This window comes from Ailuropoda melanoleuca, chromosome 7, assembly GCF_002007445.2.
Source record: "Ailuropoda melanoleuca isolate Jingjing chromosome 7, ASM200744v2, whole genome shotgun sequence".
Taxonomy (NCBI): domain Eukaryota; kingdom Metazoa; phylum Chordata; class Mammalia; order Carnivora; family Ursidae; genus Ailuropoda; species Ailuropoda melanoleuca.
The window spans coordinates 98,424,831-98,445,360 of record NC_048224.1 but is presented as its reverse complement, the minus strand read 5'-3'; the positions used below and the strand labels follow the sequence as shown (position 1 = coordinate 98,445,360).

Sequence of the window (20,530 nt, the reverse complement as noted above, 5' to 3'; positions counted from 1 at the left end):
GAATGAATATGCAGAAATTCTTTACACAGGCCATGCCACTTAATGGTTAAGAGTATGGATTCTGGAGGGGAGAGGGGTGGGGGATTGGAATAGGTCAGTGACGGGTATTAAGGAGGGCACATATTGCATGGTGCACTGGGTGTTATATGCAAATAATGAATCATGGAACATTGCATCAAAAACTGGAGATGTACTGTACGGTGACTAACATAACAAAAAAAAGTATAAAAAAAAAAGGAGGGCATGTATTGCATGGTGCAGTGGGCGTTATACGCAAGTAATGAATCATGGAACTTTATATCAAAAACTTGGGATGTACTGTATGGTGACTAACATAATAAAAAATTATTATTATAAAAAAAAGAGTATGGATTCTAGAGTTAGTGAGACCTGAGTTCTAATCCAGTTTCTACAATATAACAATGATTTGTCTTTAAAGTTACTTTACCTCTCTGAGCCTCAGTTCCTTATTTAAAAAATGCTGTGTGTAAAAATGCCTATCCCAGAGAGTTATTATTAAGATAATCCCCACGATTACTTTCAGCGAAGTTGTTTATTGCTCCCAGGATCTGGTTAGCTGGAGAAGCTAGTTATCAGAGGCAGGAGTGGAAGGGGTCCTAGATACACAGTAGAGTAAGGAAGAAAGAGAAATATCAAGTAGCATGAAAGTTGTAATTCACCTTAAGCCTGATTAAATAAGATCTGTTTCCCTGACGTTCTCACATAATTCTCATTGTGGGACTCGGAAATATCCAGTTCTCCCTACAGAATCCTTCCAAAGAACACTACCTCATCTATATGCAATCCCATCTCATAAAAGTGGATGTTGAAATACAGCAACCCTAAGAATAACAGTATAAATCACAGAAATCATAAGATCCTCTGTAACTAATTACAGACAAGACTGTCCAGATAATTTAAGAAATTTACCTTGTCACAAGCTTTTCAATGTTGCCTGTTTTTGTCTTAACGTAAAATTTTAAGTATTCTATTAAAATGCTATATGTTATATTTATAATTCTTTGGCAAAAATGTTAAAATGGTTTTTGCTTTGAATCTTTGTTCCAAATTTAAGTTAATCTGTCAAATTATTGATTACATACTTCAAAAAAAGAGAGAATTGCAGTCTTGCTTCTAAATATGCTTACCTGTTACTTAACTATGGGAGAAGAAGGAAGGAGAGATAAGTGTCTATTCAGGAGGAAAATTTTGAAGAACATACAATACATAAATACATTATATAAGGTTTAAAATGAAATTATATTTGTCAATGTGTTAAATATATATGAAATTTTATAATATATAATGTGCTACATAATATGCATATAAAATTATATCTCTGTTAAACATATAGTAAGTAATTGTAGAATATATGTTTGCATAGCAAGGTAATTATAGAAACATGCCTAAAGAAATAAATACATTATAACTTCTTTGGCTCAAGCATTACTGAATATATAAATAACACAAATTTGAAGATTTCCTTTGCTGTTTGAGACTATTCTACAGTTAAACAGCTTTGAAGATATTCTTTCTCCTTCCAAAACCCTCTTTCTCTTCCCTTGATATCTGAGAACTGATTGAACCTACAGCAGCATAGTGCTTACTGTCCTGATAGGATTATTTTTCTTATTGGATTATGGAAAAGGCAGAAGTATCTGTGAGGATTTTGTGATAAAATGACTTAGGAGATTTTTTTCTACAGGGAGATTATACATTTCAGTTTCTTAATAGTGCTTAGGCTCACAGTTACTCACGCTTTAGTTATCTAGGCATGACTTACAGCAAGAATCCCTACCAGATTGAATTTCTGCTGAATAGGGCATTCAGCAATTATTTGAGAAACTTGCGAGCTGTCAAAGATGAAAGTAGAATTAAACCAAATAGTCTAACATATTGTTAGGGGAAAGAAGTCATTACTGACACTTTAAATATATACTTTGTTTTAAATCAGTTCCTCAGGTTTGACAGCTTTAAGGGACCACTAACTATCTTCACCTAAAACGTACACACTAATCTTTCAGTAAACTCTCTCATTCATTTTTTCACTGTGTGTGTGTGCATTCAATATTAAGAGAGCTGCTGCACCAGTTTCCTCTCCATAATAATAATGTAACGAGATTAGAATGCATAATGAGTAGCACATTATCCAAGAATGACCCAAGAAACTCTTGTTATAGCTCAAAACATCATTTCTTTGCAGATCTTTCTTAACAACATTGAGTGGACAAATACTTTTTTTTTTCCTAAAGTGAATTGGAAACCTCATACCAGATGCCTTGTCTTTAAAGGATTCTAGAGTTATAAATAAGAAAAGAATCACATCATTTCCTATGATAATGAAATTCTGAGCAATGGTCCTTGAGCAATGTGCTCAGAAATTTGGCTGCTGCACGACGCTGAGTCTGGATGGTATGACAAATTTGCAGATAACGAGCGGTCAGAGACCAAGGAGAAGAATGTATAGCAATAACTTCTCAGAAACATGACCAGAGTTGGCGTAAAAACAGGCTGTTGTTGCAACTTACAATTCTGTGGTCTATGACTTCACCGTACTCTTTGAACTCTAGCTAATAGACTGAGCAGCTTTCCTGAAAAACAACCAGCTGGACTTCCGGAGTCTCAGGACTTGAGGGGAAAGCATGGGGCTGAGCCGAGCTCCTATAAACTAAACAATCCCGACCCCGCCCCCCAGGGGGTGGACTTGTTTTCACTGAACACTCGGTAGCTTCTGCCTTGAGTTCCACTCTTTCCTGTGCAGGACTGGCTTCCCAGGGGTTGCTCTCCTTTATTATATTAAAATACAAGAAAAGAACCAATTCTTTTAATGATCTTGGGGTTACTCTTCGATGGGTCAGAACCCATCCCACAAAGCTTGGTTCTTCTGCATGGAGTCAGGTTTGTCTTGCTTTGCCCAGCAGCACCCTCAGCTTAACGCTCACTGGCTTTCTGTCTCTGTTTATCTATTATTCAAGACTTTTGCATATTGCAAACTACCTCTGAATGCAAAAAAATCCCAGGAAAGGCACAGTTTATAGAGCTCTAAAAATAGTAGGCCATTAAGGAATAAACTGAGAGGTAATTTCTAATGTTAAATGAGACATTTTTTTTAATGAAGCAGATTGCATTATTATTACAAGGGTCTTTGGGATGATCACTAGCAGATTCTTGGGTAGACAGATGCAGAAGTGGATGCGGAGATGAACAGTGATGAGGCGATTAAAGGTGAAGCCATTTGGAGCAAAGTGGGGGAAAGGGTAATAAACTCCAGTGATTTAAGGGAGCCATTGCTATTATTGCAATGTGTTTGACATTCCTACAGAAGCTAAACCTGGGCATATCTCTGTCAGGACATGGTTCGGAAGGACTTAGGAAGGATTTACGGTATATTTATGTTTTTGTAATTTGGAAAAGACAGACCCTGGATACAGGGCAGAATATTTTCAGGTGAACGTGACTGAAATTCTCTATGCTTGAAATTGAATATTTGATCATGTCAAAGTGGCATGTTATTGTGGGTATTGCTGTTTTTCTGATCTTTCTTAGCCCCTGAGCTAGGAGTTAGCCTCTGAGTGATTCCTGAAATTTCTATTTGAAGGGGAAGTTTTCAGAGCTGAAGAAACAGCCTAGCTCTTGAGTGCAGAGGAATTGGGGAAGGGAAGAACAGCTGTGCCCAAGCTGAAGAGCCAGGACCTGAGGGACACAGGAATCTCAACTACAAATGCACCATTTTCTCCCTGCTCCCTGACTTTCAATTCATAAAACATGTCGTGTCAGCTTTTATGAGCCCCTCTTCTTTAGAATGCACAGAAACTAAAATGTGGAAGTCCAAGAACTTGCCATAGTCAGAGTCTGGTTGTCGACTGAGCACTTTTTCTGATACACGGCACTGATGGTGTAGGATATTTTTTTCAATAAAAATAAAAACATTTAAACACCATCAGGTACACAACTTACATATAAGTTCTATCAGCGCATCAGTTTAACTGAATAATGTTTCACTTAAACGCTATCATCTCACCTGATCCTCATAGCAGGAATTATTTTCTGCCTTTTACACACACAATTAGGCAACCTTTGATAAATCACTTAACCTTTCAGTTCCAGGTTCATCGTTTATCAAATAGTAAGACCGAGTGGCTATTTTTTTAGCATTGTTTCTTTATGTTCCATTCCTATAATTTATTTGGCCTCTGGAGTTCTTAAGTTATAAAAACCAAAATGACTGACTCCGTAAGGGAAAAATCTTACTTCCCAATTATGTGCAACTATTCTTCAGTCATACACAGGAAACACAACAGAAATGCCTCCCGTTTTGAGTCTTACAAATGTGGCAATCCACTTCACTCCATCTAGGGACCGATATTTTTAAGTTGCTCTATATTTTAGAGAATTGTTAATAGAACAAATCACTGATTTTTTCTGAGAGTGGGTTCATACTTCCTTCGTAATATTCAGTGTCCTATCGAGGCATCTACTCAGGATCTGAAATAATAAACTGCAAAATTTTCAAAGTCACACAGTCATTGTTCACCAAGTTGGAACACACTCTTCATTTGTCTTGCTTACTGCTCTATTTGTAAGTAGACCTGACATGTAAAAATAGCTCCAGCAGTAAACCTTTGGTCTCAAAGTGGCTACCATTCCCCATGAGTGCTTTTATAACTATAGCTTACTTTGTAGTAAAGTTGTAATGACAGCTGTCATCAAAAGGCTTTCACGAAGCATTTGCTGACCTTTAGATGCTTCATGTAACGAGTGCTGTTGTAAAGTCTTCAGGGTCTTGCTTTGGAGTCTCTTGCTTCAACATAGTTTTCACATGGTTAACCCTAAATATACCAAACAAAATCTCATAAGTCAAGTCTTTTATTTCCCTATGGTTCTCTCATTCCTTATGTATTCACCGAGTTCCTTTTATGGGCCAGAAAATATATTATGTCCTAGATGTATGATGATGAACAACTTTGTCATGCCCATATCCACATGGAAATTACCACCTAGCAGGATGGCTAGGCAGTAAATAAACAAGCATACACATACATATACATCATTTTATCATGATTCTTGAGTAGCTGGGAGATTCCTTTCTAGTTCCTAACTATCATTATACTGGTGTGCTTTTATCCATATTTTTCAAAAATTTAGAACTTCTAAGTACTCAAGACTGATTGGCAACTAATGTCTGCTGAGGGTGGGACAAATGACCTTAAAAGGCAGTGGACCAGGGTTCCTCAAACAGTGGTTACCAAATCCTAAGTGGGGTGAGAGGAAATGTATTCTTTTGAGGTCTGTCCATTCCATAAGATCATTATTATATATAAAAATCAACTTTAAATTTCTGGTATCTGTAATCTTAAAAAAAAAAAGAGTTTAAACTTGAAAACCTTCATGTCATATTATAAACAAGTACAGTAGGAGTCTTTCAAAGTGCATGTTTACATTTTACCTAATGCCTGTGTTTTTACACCTACTCAGTGGTATGGTGATCATGTAAAATGTCATTTTTTTTCTAGTGGTTTTTTATTTTTAAGATTTTATGCATTTATTTGAGAGAGAGAGAGAGCACAAGCAGGGGGAGTGGCAGGCAGAGGGAGAGGGAGGAGCAGACTCCCCACTGAGCAAGGAGCCCTATGCGGGGCTCGATCCCAGGACCCTGGGATCATTACCTGAGCCAAAGGCAGAAATAACAAAGGCAGTAAAGTGTCAATGTTAAACACTTAAAACGATGTTCCTTAAATTGAAATTTCATTATGCATCATTTAGAAGTTGCTAGAAATAGACCATGCTGAGTTTAAAATTTATTTTCAAATCTTTCCTTCTAATTTCATTGGTATAAAGTAACGTATCAAGGATAACCATTGAGGAGGGTACATTTGTTTTCATTCCTTATAAGGTATTTTTTTGTCCTCTGAGAACAGATTTTACCTAGCCACATGAAAAGATTTTTACTGTAAAGAAAATAACTGTAGAAGAAGCAAGCAACTCAGAAAAACCTTACAAAACTCTGTCCAAATTATGCTAGAAAATATAAATGAGGATAACTGTTAGGTTAACAACCTTATATATGGTTTGCTTGGCCAGCTTTTTAAATGTGCCTCAAAAAAACTCTGACACATGGGAGAAGTTCTATCACTGTGTTTTTAACCTAGAGTAAACTTTATATGGCTCTTTGTTCCTGATTTTTCTAATTCCCTTCACCCCAGCGGCTTAGTCGAGAGTATCCAGCTCCATTTCAGACTTAATCAGTTCAGCATCTTCCCAGTTCTCGTGTGAACACATATGAAAGACTGGGGAAGTGAAGCTGCTGGATACAATGGGGGCTCATTAACATTGTTTTAACAAGCTTTGGTTTATGCAAGCGGTTGTCTAACATGCAGCTCTAATTTGAATCCACACTTCTCAGCATGGTAATGAGGGCTCTGCTGAATGCCAGTGTTTGTGCATATACATGAGCACTCTGCATTTAATTCAATCAAGAAAACAGAAACTTTCAGACTCTAGCTTAATTTGACTTTGCATTAACCATTCTGACGACACTAAAAAGTTCCCTATGAACTCACATACCTGAAAGGAAGATTAAGAGGACATGATGAAAAAGTGTACAACTGGCATTTACTTTAAAAGGAAAAATATTTGAACTTCTACTTTGGGGGGAAGGTCATTTATCCTGTATCATTACTGCATTAATAATGTTACATGCGCTCAAGTGTGGTTTCAGAGAAAAAGCCAGAGCAAGGTGTGAATCTCAGTTCCACTCCATACAGTCATGTGGCCTCCACAACCTACTCCTGAGTTTTGGCATTTGTAAAATACACCCCCCCCTGCGATATGCTATCTAGGATCAGAAAATGAGATGTACACTGAATCATTAAAATAAACATTAATCTTATTCAGAAACAATCAATGAAATCACACACACATAAAAACATACATGACAAGGCACTAATATTGTACACAATATTTTAAAATACAAATTTGATAAATTAGAAGTCATGGAAATATTCTAATTAAAACAGCTACGATGGAAAAAGTAGGTTTCCGGATATTTTTTTACTAAAATACAAAATAAAACATTTCATCAACTTGAAAATTTGTTGTTTAACAAAAGCAAATATTTAAGTGTATATAGTCTATAATATAATGCATTATATATTATATATAAATATAAGAAATACACAAAAAAGTATTTCAGAATATATATATTTACTCTGAAGTTTTATTTTTCTTACCCATAAAATCTGAAGTTTTTCTATATTTATACTGAAATTTCATCTTTGCCTTTTATCCCTTAATACCATATAATATATTGTCTATTTGAATATTTTTCCTTTATTTGCTGGTGAACTTAATTACAAGTTTTATTTCATATTCAAAGCCAGATTGAATCAATTAATATATAAAATGTACATTCACTTTATTTTCCATAATTCTCCCTTTTGCTTAAAACTTTGCAGTGGCTCACCTTTTTATTCAGAATCAAAGATTAAGTTCTTATAATGACCCATGAGGCTCCTACCAGTTACTGTTATTCTCCAGTTACCCCCTTCTCCAGCTACTTCTCTCACCTCATCCTTTATTTTTTCTTACCCACTTGTTCCATTCAAACTGTCTCTGGCTATTTCTTGTGACTTGAAATTTCTTCCATCAGGTATCTTCATGGCTAATCCCCTTTCTTCTTCAAGTCTTTGGTTTCGTGTCATTTTCCTAATAAAGCCTATTTTGCAATGCTACATTTGAAATTAAACGCCTCACCACTTGCCTGTACTCTGGTTCCCCTTACCTAGTTTTTCTTTTCTCCTCTTTTTATTTACAGTAATAATTACAATATAACGTAATTTAGTTATATGTTTAATGAGCATATGTACTTCATATCCCAGTTAGAATGCAATATTAAATACATTAAATAATAAACTTTGTTTTGCTTAAGCTTATTTTTATTTGCTTTATTAAGCTCACTGTTATTAAACTTACTGATTTTGCTTATTAATCTTCATTGCTAACTACATCCTCCTCAATTTTTCATCTTCCTCCAACCATTGTTCACAATTTTTAAATTATTTTTTGTGGGAGTGATATTTTTTTCAAAATCGGGCTCTCAAGTAGTACATGGATAATATGATTTCTAAATTATTACATGTCTTTAAGATATCCTCACTTTGGCTGGTTACAGCATTTAAGGGTTTTAGTCCTACACTTTCTTTAGTCTGTTTTCTCATATCAAGACTGGAAAAGGAGAAACCCAATGTCAGTCCGACTTTTTTCTCATTGTATGAAACTTGTACTTTTCTGTCCGAAAGCTTAGTATGATTTTTTTTTCTTCTGAGGTCTGGAATTTTATCAATATATGCATAGGAACATTTATTTTCTTATAAATCCTGTCTGGAATTTAATGAGATTTCGATCTGCAGAATTGGATTCTTACTAATCTCAAGGAATTTTCTCCTGTCTCTTCTGTAATTACTGACTTCTGTTTCATTTCATTCCATTTTGTTTTCTGAATTTATCATCTAAGTTTCTAGCCATCTCATTTTAGATTTATAGCTCTTTATATTTTTCCCTATGCTTGAAGTGATATTTTCCATTTCATTTTCCAAGCCACTGACATAGGCCCAACTTTCATTTAATACATTTTTGGTTAATTGGGTATTTATATTTTCTTTTGTTTAGGAGTATGTATGAGTTTTCTTTTTTTTTTTTAACCAAACTGACTACATTAATTACCTCCAACATTGTAGACAGATGATAGAATATGCAGCTAATGCGTTTATATTGTTTTGCTTCTTGGAATTAGACACAATGATGTGAATTTAATGCTATTAAAATGAAAGCTAACATTTTTTCAGCATCTCCAAATTGGCAACCTTCCTGTAATCCAACTTTTAAGATTGTGACCACTTTAAAGCATTCATGTAAAAATATACATATTTCAAAATATAGTGAGCTCCTTGTTTTTATGGAAAGAGAAGTCACTAACCTCGATTTCCAAAATGAAGTATCTTTTGATGTTCTTTATACTGATGAGTCTAGTGAGGCACATTTAAAAAATGATGCAGCTGTTAAGAAAATTTCATAAATTAGAATCACTTGGTTATGCCTAATCAGAAAAGTTCTATGTAATACAAGAAGTAGTCCCAGTGAATTTCTGAATATCAAATGTTCCATTGCCATAGTTGTATAAATTTTTTATCTCATCTCACAAGATAAATTTGACATAATTTATGATATACCAGTGAAAATTAGATTATATTTTTTCCTTTGAAATTTAAAATTAAAACTGATTACTATTTTGCTGAAAAGAATACAAAGAAAATGTACAGAATATTTGTACTCTCACTGGTTTATTAAAGAAAATGTTTAAACTCTTTATACTGAATGACACTGATAAAAAATTTAAAGAACAAAAGTTAAAGCTTATATAATAAAAAATGGAACTCATCCATATGGTTGCCTAGCTTGTATAAATATAGTGTATTAAATTATTTAAGATACCTTATCCTTATGCATATAATGCTATGGTTCAGTGATGCTTATTGTAAATGATGCAAGAGGCAATAGCAGAAGAAGTCATCACAATTCTTAAAAAAAATGGAACTCTTCATCTCCTTAGGTTTAATTAATATTATAATCACTGATGAAGAATAGCAAACATATTTTTAAGATATTCTATTAACAATAGTTTTAAGCTTTCTTCTTTCTTTTTCTTTATCTCTAGAAGAAGAGTATTAAGAAACAGATTCTTTGTTACCAATTTCACCAACTACAAGATAGCATTGATCAGGAAAAATGTGGATGAGGGAGAATGAAATTTATTAACCTCCTGTGTTTGGAAAACACATATTTCCCAGATTGTAAAGATATATAATAGATTATATTATCCAATTTTTAAAATATCATATGAAGATGAATAAAAGGTTTGACATCCCCCAAAATAATATGACATCTTAAAAAATTTATTGTATGAGGTACTATTTCACTACCTGATATTCAATTCTTAGGTTTATTTTTTTCAGAAGAAAGTCGAATGCAAATATAAACATTGTTCAGAGACTTCAGATTATATCAAATAGCTTTAAACCTAGAACGATTTATATAACAAACATTAATAACTCTATTGTTTATGTAATAAATACTATGACATTGCACTTTTTTCACTTCACTGAAAGTATCAGCAATTTAAAGGGAAGCAACCTACAAAGAAAGGTAATCACATGGAGGAGGAGGACAAGCTGTTCTATATTTCCAATTTGAACTGAGATGTGAAAAGAAGGTAAACTTCCAGTTTTTAGTTAAGCATGAGTATCCAAAGGCATAATACAATAGTTTTCATAGATGTCTTCTTGGAAAATTCAATTAACTTTTATTAAAATAATACTAATTTCTGGCTTTCACTTAGAGTACAGTTTAAACAAATATCATTTCCACCCTACCACCAGCACAACCAACAAACTCTGGATAGCCTTCCAATTCATAACATCTCTTTAATCCACCAGAGAACCAAGGAGACAGGGCAACCAACTAAACTTTAAACTAAGGAAAGTCAGATACCTCCAAAAGGATATCAAATATAAGTCTTTGCTTACCTGGAGCTAATTCTGCCAGACACTAGTGAAGGTCAGAAAAATATGGAATGATATATTTTAAAAGTATTAATAACTTACATAATAATATAAAGATTGAAAAGAAAAAAATCACTGTCCAATCAGAATTATAAGTTCATCAAAAAATCTTTCAAAGTTGAAGATGGGAAAAACTACTAAGCAAAAAATTATGAGGGTATATTGTCAATAGATCTGTACTATATGATGTTAAAGGAGGTATTTCAGACAGAAGAGTTAATGCAAGACAGAAATTTGGACCTACCCAATTAATAATACACATTGGAACTTCTATTACTATTTCTATAAGGTAACTGAATGTTTAAAGCAAAACTAATAGCAATGCATTGTGTTTGTAGCATGTATAAAGAGGAAATGTATAATAGTAAAAAAAAAAGTACTGAAATAAGAGTGTACTTTTTTGGTAGTCTGGTTGGCTCAATCGGTTAGGCAACTACCTTCGGTTCATGTCATGATCCCAGGGTCCTGGGATTGAGCCTGGCATGGGGCTTCTTGCTCTTCAGGGAGCCTGCTTCTCTCTATCCTGCTCCCCCTGCTTGTGCTCTCTCTCTCTCTGTCAAATAAATAAATAAAATCTTTAAAAAAAGTGTATTCTTTTAAGGTCATTATACTACATATAAAGCAGACATAATTTTATATAAAGGTAGAAACTCATTAAAGGGGTAGATATTTTCAACCCCATGGCCATTATTTAAAATGTGTAAAAAGAATCCAATAGTGAGGATAATCAAAACAATAAAATTATTAATATCAAATAAGGAGAGAAAGAGGGGAAAATAAACAGATGGAACAAACAGAAAACAGCTAGCAAGACAGATTTTAATTGACCCTCAAATTACATTACATAAAAAAGTCAATTAAAAGCAGAGACTGTCATATTGGATATTTCATATATATCAAATTATATGTTGTCTACAAGAAACCCATGTAAATTTATAGAGAGAGATTGGCCAAAAGTAAAAGGATGAAAAAACATACCATGGAAGCACAAATTGAAAAAAAGACATAACAGCTATACTAAGTCCTATAAAGTTGACTTCAGAACAAGGAAGTTTATGAATTAAATAATGACATTACAAAACGATAAAGAAGATAATTCCCTAAGAAAATATACAATTCCTAAATGCGTATGCATCTCATAACAAAGGAAACATGAAGCAACAACTAATAAGGCTAAAAGCAAAGTAGACATGTCCACAGTTATAATTGGAGACATTAACATTCCCCTTTCAACAGCTGACTGAACAAAATCTGAATGACAATATCAAAACATTTGGCCTAATTGACATTTATAACCCCTCTTTAGTGAGAACAGAAAAATGCATATTGTTTTCATGTGCACGTGAGAGAATCAAGACGAAAAGCTGTATTGTGGGTCATAAAACAAAACTTAAAATATTTAGAAGACCAGTCATTATATATTTATTTGACCTTATTGAATTGGAATGAAGTAACAAATGTATTGGAAAATCTGCAAATATTTGGAATTAGCTCCCTTGTAAGTAACGAATGGATGAAAGAGGAAAACAAAAGAAAATTTTTTAGAAGTTTGAATAGAATGAACATAAAGACACAATATATCAAAAATATGGAATATAGCTAAAGTAATCCTTAAAGAGAAATATACAGCATTAAATACTTAAATTATAAAAGAAGAAAGTTCTCAAATAAATGAACTATGCTTCCACCTCAGGGACTACAGAAAGAACAGCAGATTGATTTCAAAGCAAGCACAGGGAAGGAAATAGAAGACAAGAGCATAAATACACAAAACTGACAAAAGAGTAACAAAAAATTAAGTGAAAAGCCAATCCTTTGAAAGAACAGTTGGTAAATCTGATCAAGCTCTAAAATCCAAGAAATAAAGAAAAAGAGATAAAAGACACAAACTACCAATATTAGGAATAAATGATGGGATAATATTACTAACCCCACAAATATTTTTTAAAAGATTTTATTTATTTATTGGACAAAGAGAGAGAGAGAGAGCACAAGCAGGGGGAGCAGCAGAGGGAGAAGGAGAGGGGAAAGCAGGCTCTCCACTGAGCAAGAAGCCCAATGTGGGACTTCATCCCAGGACCCTGGGATCATGACCTGAGCTGAAGGCAGACACTTAACCACCCAGGTGCCCCCAGACCCTTCAAATATAAAAAATATACTTAAATAATATTACCAAAAAAATCCATGCTCGTTATTTTGATAATTTAGGTGAAATACAAATATATTTGACAAAAACAAATTGTCAAAGCTCACTCAAAAAGAAATTTAGTGCAGAGTTCTATATTTCATAAGGAAATTTTACTCCCAGTTAAAAATCTTCCCACATTGGTAGATTCAGGCCCAGATGGCTTCAATGGAGAATTATACTAAACATTTAAGGAGGACATCTTGTCAATTTCATAGATATTCTTTCTAAATGGAGAAGAAACAACACATCTTTTAAGAGGCCATATTAATCTGATACCAAAACTCGATAAAAAGATCTTAGGAAATGAAAACTATAGACCAATATCCCTCATAAACATAAATACAAAAATTCACATCCAAACAGCAAATAGAATCCAGCAATATGTAAATAAGATATTATAACATGACCAAGGGAGTTTCATCTCCAAAAAGAAAAGTCAGTTCAAATTCAAAAATTAATCAAGGTGATTCACCTCATCAGCACATTAAAGATGCAAAACCATATGATCATCTCAGCAGGTAAAGAAACATTTCTTTAACAAAATTCATATGTATTTATCATAAAAATTTATGCAAACTAGAAACGGAAGTGAATTTCCTCAACCCGAGAAAGGGAACTACCATAAACCTAACATACATATTAGGAATCACATATATTGATGAAAGACTAAGTGTGCCCCCTGCCCCAGACCCCATTGTCAGGAACAAAGCAAATTTGTTTGGTCACCACTTCCACCATTCAGCAACGTGCTGGAGGCCTTAGTTTGTTTAATAATGAACAAAGAATAAATAAAAGTCACATCAATAGTACAAGAAGAAATAAAACTTTTTGTTCACAGCTAACATGATGGTCTTCATAAAATCTAAAAATTCTACAAAAAAACTTAATTAGAACTAAGTGAACTTAGTAAGGTCTCAAAATACCAAGATACAAAAATCAATTATATTTCTAAAGACTAGAAATGAAAATTGTAAATTAAAATAAAAATATCACTACTTATAATAGCACTATAAGTCTTACATACTCTTCTAAAAACCTTGCAAAATATGTGCAAGATCTGTATGCTCAAAACTATAATACACTGATCAAAGAAATATAAAATTCCTAAACAATTTGAGTGGTATTCCACTGTCACAGCTTGAAAGATTCAATATAATTAAATGTGAATTCTCTTTAAACTGCTTCTAGACTTAATGGAATGTTAATCGAACCCTCAGCAAGCTTTTCCTTAAAGAAATCAACAAATTCTAAAAAAGTAATAATAATAAATCAACAAGTCTAACTTTCTGTAAATTTAGGTTATAAATTTATATAAAAAGGATAAGGATCTATCATGGGGAAAACAATTTTTAAAAAGAACAAAGTAAGGAGTGTCTGCATAGCTCAGATGTTTAAGCGTCTGCCCTCAGCTCAGGTCATGATTTCAGGGTCCTGGGATTGAGCCCCAAATCCAGCTCCCTGCTCAGCAGAGAGTCTGCTCTCACTCTCCCTCTCCCTCTGCCTCTCCTCCCTCCTCATGTGCTCTCTTTCCCTCAAATGAATAAGTAAAATCTTAAAAAAAAAAATAAAGTAAGCTTACTAAAACTACCTACTCTCTAGACCTCTTAAATGATACAGTAGTCAAAAGAGCCTGGAATTATATATATATATATCTCAGTGAAAGTAAAAAGAGGGCCCAGGAAAAGATGCCTAAATAAAAGTTCAATGATACTCAGCAAAGGCTTAAAAACAACTCTTAGGAGAAAGGATAGTTTTTTTCATAAATAGTGCTAGAACTAAGGGACATATGTTGGCTAAAAGTGAAACTCATCTCATGTCTCTTATGCAAATAAAACCTTAAAATATATCATAGACCTAAATGGAATGTAAAATAAAAAGCAAACAAACCAAAAATATCTAGTAGAAAACAGAGGGGGAGATCTTACATTAGGCAAAAATTTCTCAGATTCAGTCCTGAAAACCACTCATAAAATAAAAGAGAGAAGCTGGACTTTACCATAATCAAAATGTTATGCACGTTGGCAAAGTATATATATTTTTAAAGGAGTGAAACACAAGTTACAGATTGGGAGAAAATACATTAAAATCACATACTTGTATTCACAAAGAACTCTCAAAGTTCAATAATAAGAAAAGCAAATATTCCCCAAATTGAACAAAATGTTTGAACAGATACTTCTCCAAAACAGAAATATGGATGGCAAATGAGCGCAGAAGAAGATGCTTAACATAAAATCATTGGGAAAAATAAAATTGAATCATATTGAGACACCAATATATGTTTATTAAATGGCTAAGAAAGTACCAAGTATTGCCAAAAATATGGAGCAACTGTAATCGTGGACCAAATATGGACCCTGAAATCATGACCTGAGCTGAAGGCAGACGCTTAGCCATCTGAGCATGCAGACACTCCTTACTTTGTTCTTTTTTAAAATTGTTTTCCCCATGATAGATCCTTATCCTTTTTATATAAATATATAACCTAAACTTACAACATTTTCCTTTGGAATTCAAAATGGTACAGCTATTTTGGAAAATGTTTTGTCAACTTGTTATAATGTTAAAAGGACACTTACTCTATGACCAATCAATCCTATTCCTATCTGTCTACATGAAATATAAGATGTATGTTCACCCAATAACCTATATACAAATATTTATAACAGTTTTATTTGTAATCAACAAAAACTGAAAACAGGCCAATTGTTTTTAACTATGAAAGCAATAAACAAAATGTTTTACATCTGTACAATGGAATACAACTCTGGAATACAAATGAATAAATAGACTAATAACACATGCAATGATATGGAAGATCTCAAATTGGAAAAAGCCAAAATAAAAAAAAGCTTTATATTGCATGATTCAATTTATTTGGCTTTCTTACGAACACAAATTATTTTGGCTTTCTTACAAACACAAAACCGTAGTGACAGAAAACAAACCAATGGCAATACTGGGGGGGGGCAGTGTCTAGGGAGGAACATGAAGCAATTTTTAAGTGTTGGAGAGGTTCTATATCTCGCTATCAGTGGTAGTCACAAGACTGAATATATTTAGGAAACTAAAAAGTAAATTTTACTGTATGCAAATTATACCTAATTAAAAATGAAAAAACATATTTATAATTATGTTTACATACAGCTGATAACTCTCAGTTCCTGCCAGTTTAGTTCAAAGCTAATTCTTATTTGACAATTGGAAATAAGTTCCTTTTCTTAGATTATGTGCCAAATGACTTTCAATGAGCAAAAAAACTTCTAGCCAATTATTCTAAAAATTTATTTTGCAGTTAGCTTTAAATATTTGTAACTGTTGATAGTCAATGTTCTTTCTTAAAAAGGAAATTTATAACCAAATACATGAAATTAGCGTTTTATAAAAGATCATAATAATAGCTCTTTTCTTTGAGGATACAATTGTGAATCTTTCCATTGTAACCTTAATAACCTTATAAAGAGTGACTTAATTGGGACACATGTATCTTAGACTACACAGTTTCAGTGTATTAAAATTCAGAGCAAGTGTTCAAATAGCCTTTTTATTTTTTTTTTTGTTTTAATTAAAAAATTTTTTTGGCAGCTCTCAGCCTTTATTGGTTACCAGAAGGGAGGTGGGTGGGGAGCCGATTGAAATAGGAGATGGGGATTAAAGAGCACATGTATCATGATGATAATAATAAGAAGAAAATAAAATGATAAAAAAATAGTCTTTTTAAGTGATTTAACAGCTCAGATATTGCAAAGTACTTTTTAAAATATATACTGTAATTTAAATAGAAAACTCTGGTATGTTAAATTTTTACATTAATGGTAACATATTTCAAGACTTACAGTATTTCAAAATAGTATTACAATCGAAGTTTATGATACCTTTACAGTGGGAATAAGCATTTGGATGAATGTGTATTCTAATATCAGACAGCTCTATCCTTTGGATTTTTACCTTCTGAGGCAAAATTTTCCCATTTTTAACATGAGGGTAGAAAGACAGATGGTTAGGAAATAGGTTTGCAAACTGATCAGATCTATGGCTCTAAAAAGTCACATTAACTATAAATTCTCAAAGTGGAGAATGGGTTAGAGCTGGGAAAATGTGAAAATGGAAAGTGTGTAGGTTGCCTACACTAGGTGGTGTTAACCAGTGAATGCCAGTGGAGATAAAGAAAATCAGACTAAATATATTTATTTTACTAGAAAAGCTAAATAAAGGTAACAGAAAGTAGAAGGCAAAATCTGTTGCAGCTTGTCACCTAGACCTTAGTCTAAGAATTCTTTTGTGTAAACTGCTAACAATCACATTTGTCAGCTAAAGGCTCAGGGCTCCACCAAGAAGTAATTTCAAAGCCTGGCAGTAATATTTACAAATATAAGCCCTCAAAAATTGGTGCCTGTGGCTTCCATGTGGGTGACAAGTGGGAATTTCCATATTTCATAGAATCTTTCTCCCAACATACTTCCATATTGTGAATTTTCAATAGGTAGTACTAATTCAAAGGGATACATGCACCCTAATGTTTACAGCAGCATTATCTAAAACGGCCAAATTATAGAAACAGCCCAACTGTCCATTGACTGCTGAATGGATAAAGAAGTTGTACACACACACACACACACACAATAGGATATTACTTGGCCATAAAAAAGAATGAAAATGTGACATTTGCAATGACGTGGATGGAGCTAGAGAGTACAATGCTAAGTGAAATACCTCAGTCAGAGAAAGGCAAATACCATATGATTTCACTCATATGTGGAATTTAAGAAATGAAACAAATATACAGAGGGGAAGAAAGGAGAGAGAAGCAAGACAAGAAACTTTTTTTTTAAGATTCTATTTATTTATTGGACAGAGAGAGAAACAGCAAAAGAGGGAACACCAGCAGGGGGAGTGGGAGAGGGAGAAGCAGACTTCCCACTGAGCAGGTAGCCTGATGTGGGGCCCGATCCCAGGATCCTGGGATAATGACCTAAGCCGAAGGCAGATGTTTAACGACTGAGTCACCCAGGTGCCCCAAGAGACAGATGCTTATCTATGGAGACCAAACTGATGCTTACCAGAGGGGTGGAGGGGGAAGATGGGCTAAATAGGTGATGGGGATTAAGGAGGGCACTTGTTGCAATGAGCACTGGGAGTTGTATGGCAGTGCTAAATCACTGTATTGTACACCTAAAACGGATATTACACTGTATGTTAACTAACTGGCATTTAAATAAAAATGTACAAAAAAATAGGTAGTATGATCTCAGGATCCTGGGATACGGCACATACCAGGATAGATTGGGGACCAGAGGGAAATTAGGAGAGTCAGGGATCCTGGCAGCCACATGCAGACAGTGTAGTCCTCCTTGGAAAGCTTAACTGGGGGGATGGTGGGGGAGATTCCAGACTGGGTGAGATCAGAAGGTGGTAGACAGGGAGGAGTGGTGGGTGAAAAACTTTGCTATATAGTGAAGCAGAGATCCAAGGGTTGAGGCAGCTAGAAGGGCTTAGAACAGGGCACTCTTACAGTGGATAAGCAAGGGTGGGTGCTGAAGCATGCATGAAGGGTGCCCTGAAAGACAGAAATGGGCAACCAGGTAGATGCTTTCAGGGGTAAGCCCTTGGAAAGGGCCTGGAAGTTAGGAGAAAAGAGCAGGTAGGGGTGAGAGGAGAGCAGGTAGGGGTGAGTGAAGCCTTCTGCAGCAGCCTTGAATACCCCTAATCCCAGGATCCCCTCTTAGGGGGGTATGCTTCCACATGTATTTCTCAGAAAAGGCCACTGAAGCACAGAGAAGTTAAGTAACTTTCCCAGGCTCACACAGTGTTGAATTTGGAAAGGGAAGCCAGGTTTGGAAGTTGGCTGGCTTAGGAGCAAAGAAGGGAGGAGCAGTGTTCCCTCTGCATTTTCTGTGGTGGTTTTAGTCTAGGAGGAAGTTTAAGGAGAAGGCCCTGCCATTCCCAGGGCCAGCTACCCAGGGAAGTGCAGGGCTGTTGGAGTCCACCCAACCAGTCACTTGCAGGTACAGAATTTCAGAGAAGTTGAGCAGGCCTCAAGGCAGTGCAGCACTAAGAAGAACTGAGCTATGAAGCTATAAAGAGACACATCACTAAGGAAGACACCAGTCTGAAAAGGCTACATGCTGTGTAATTCCAACTAGATGAGATTCTGGAAAAGGCAAAACTATGGAGACAGGGAGTCCAAGATGGCAGAGGAGTAGGAGACCTTAGTTTCATCTAGTCCCAGGAATTCAGCTAGATAGATATCAAATGATTCTGAACACCTGTGAACTCAACCAGAGATCTAAGAAAAGAATAGCTGCAACTCTACAAATAGGAAAGTGACCACTTCCTGCAAGAATGACAAGATGGAAAAACTCGCCTCAAAAAGGAGAACAAGAGGCAGTACTGACCACCAGGGACCTAAACAGTACAGATATAAATAATCTCTGAAAACTAGAATTCAGAATAATGATTATAAAGATAGTATTTAGGCTTGAAAAAAGCATAGAAGATACTAGAGAATCCCTTTCTGGAGAAATAAAAGAACTAAAATCTAAATAAGTCCAAACCAAAAAGGCTAACAATGAGATACAATAAAAAATGGAGGCTCCAACTGCTAGGATAAATGAGGCAGAACAGAGAATTAGTGATATACAAGATAAAATAAAGAATAAAGAAACTGAGAAAAAGAGAGATAAACAACTACTGGATCACGAGGGGAGAATTCAAGAGTTAAGTGACAGCATAAAGTGAGACAATATTAGAATAACTGTGCTCCCAGAAGAAGAGGAAAGGGGTAAGATAGAAGGTATATTGAAGCTAATTATAGCAGTTAACTTCATTAATCTGGGGAAGGAAATTGGCATCCAAGTCCAGGAGGCACAGAGACACTCCTCAAAATCAATAAAAATAGGTCAATACCCCTACATATAATAGTGAAACTTACAAATCTCAAGCACATAGAAAAAATACTGAAAACAGCTCGAGGTAAGAGGTCCATAACCTACGAGGGTAGAAACACTAGACTCACAGCAGACCAATCCACAGAGACCTGGCAGGCCAGAAAGAACTGGCAATGATATATTCAGAATGTTAAATGAGAAAAATACACAGCCATGAATACTTTATCCAGCAAAGATATCATTCAAAATAGAGGGATAAAAAGCTTCCAGGACAAAGAGAAACTAAAAGAATTTGTTTTCACTAAACCAGCCTTGCAAAAAATATTAAAGGGGATCCCTGAAGTGAAGAGAGAAATCAAAGGTAACATAAACCAGAAAGGAACAGAGACAATATACAGAAACAGTGACTTTACAGGTAGTATAATGGCATTAAATTCATATCTTTCAATAGTTACTCTGAATGTAAATGTGCTAAATGCCCCAATCAAAAGACACAGGGTATCAGATTGGATAAAAAAGCAAGAACCATCGATATGCTGTCTTCAAGAGACTCATTTTAGACTCAAAGACACCTCCAGATTTAAAGTGAGGGGGTGGAGAACCATTTATTATGCTAATGAACACCAAAGGAAAGCTGGGGTAGCAATCCTTATATCAGACAAATTAGATTTTAAACTAAAGACCGTAATAAGAGATGAGGAAGGACACTATATCATAAATAAAGGGTCAATCCAACAAGAAGATCTAACAATTGTAAATATTTATGCCCCTAACATGGGAGCAGCCAATTATATAAACCAATTAACAACAAAATTAAAGAAACACATTGATAATAATAC

At 34.5% G+C, this 20,530-nt stretch overlaps 1 long non-coding RNA gene across 1 annotated transcript in view; it reads right to left on the bottom strand.

Annotated features, from left to right (window-relative positions):
* LOC117803105 overlaps nt 1–4,815 on the bottom strand; it is a 47,460-nt gene extending 42,645 nt beyond the window's left edge. Inside the window, exon 1 of the long non-coding RNA XR_004626761.1 lies at nt 4,677–4,815. This is a non-coding gene — a long non-coding RNA (uncharacterized LOC117803105). The remainder of the gene's footprint in view (nt 1–4,676) is intronic.
* Nucleotides 4,816–20,530: the final 15,715 nt, after the last annotated feature.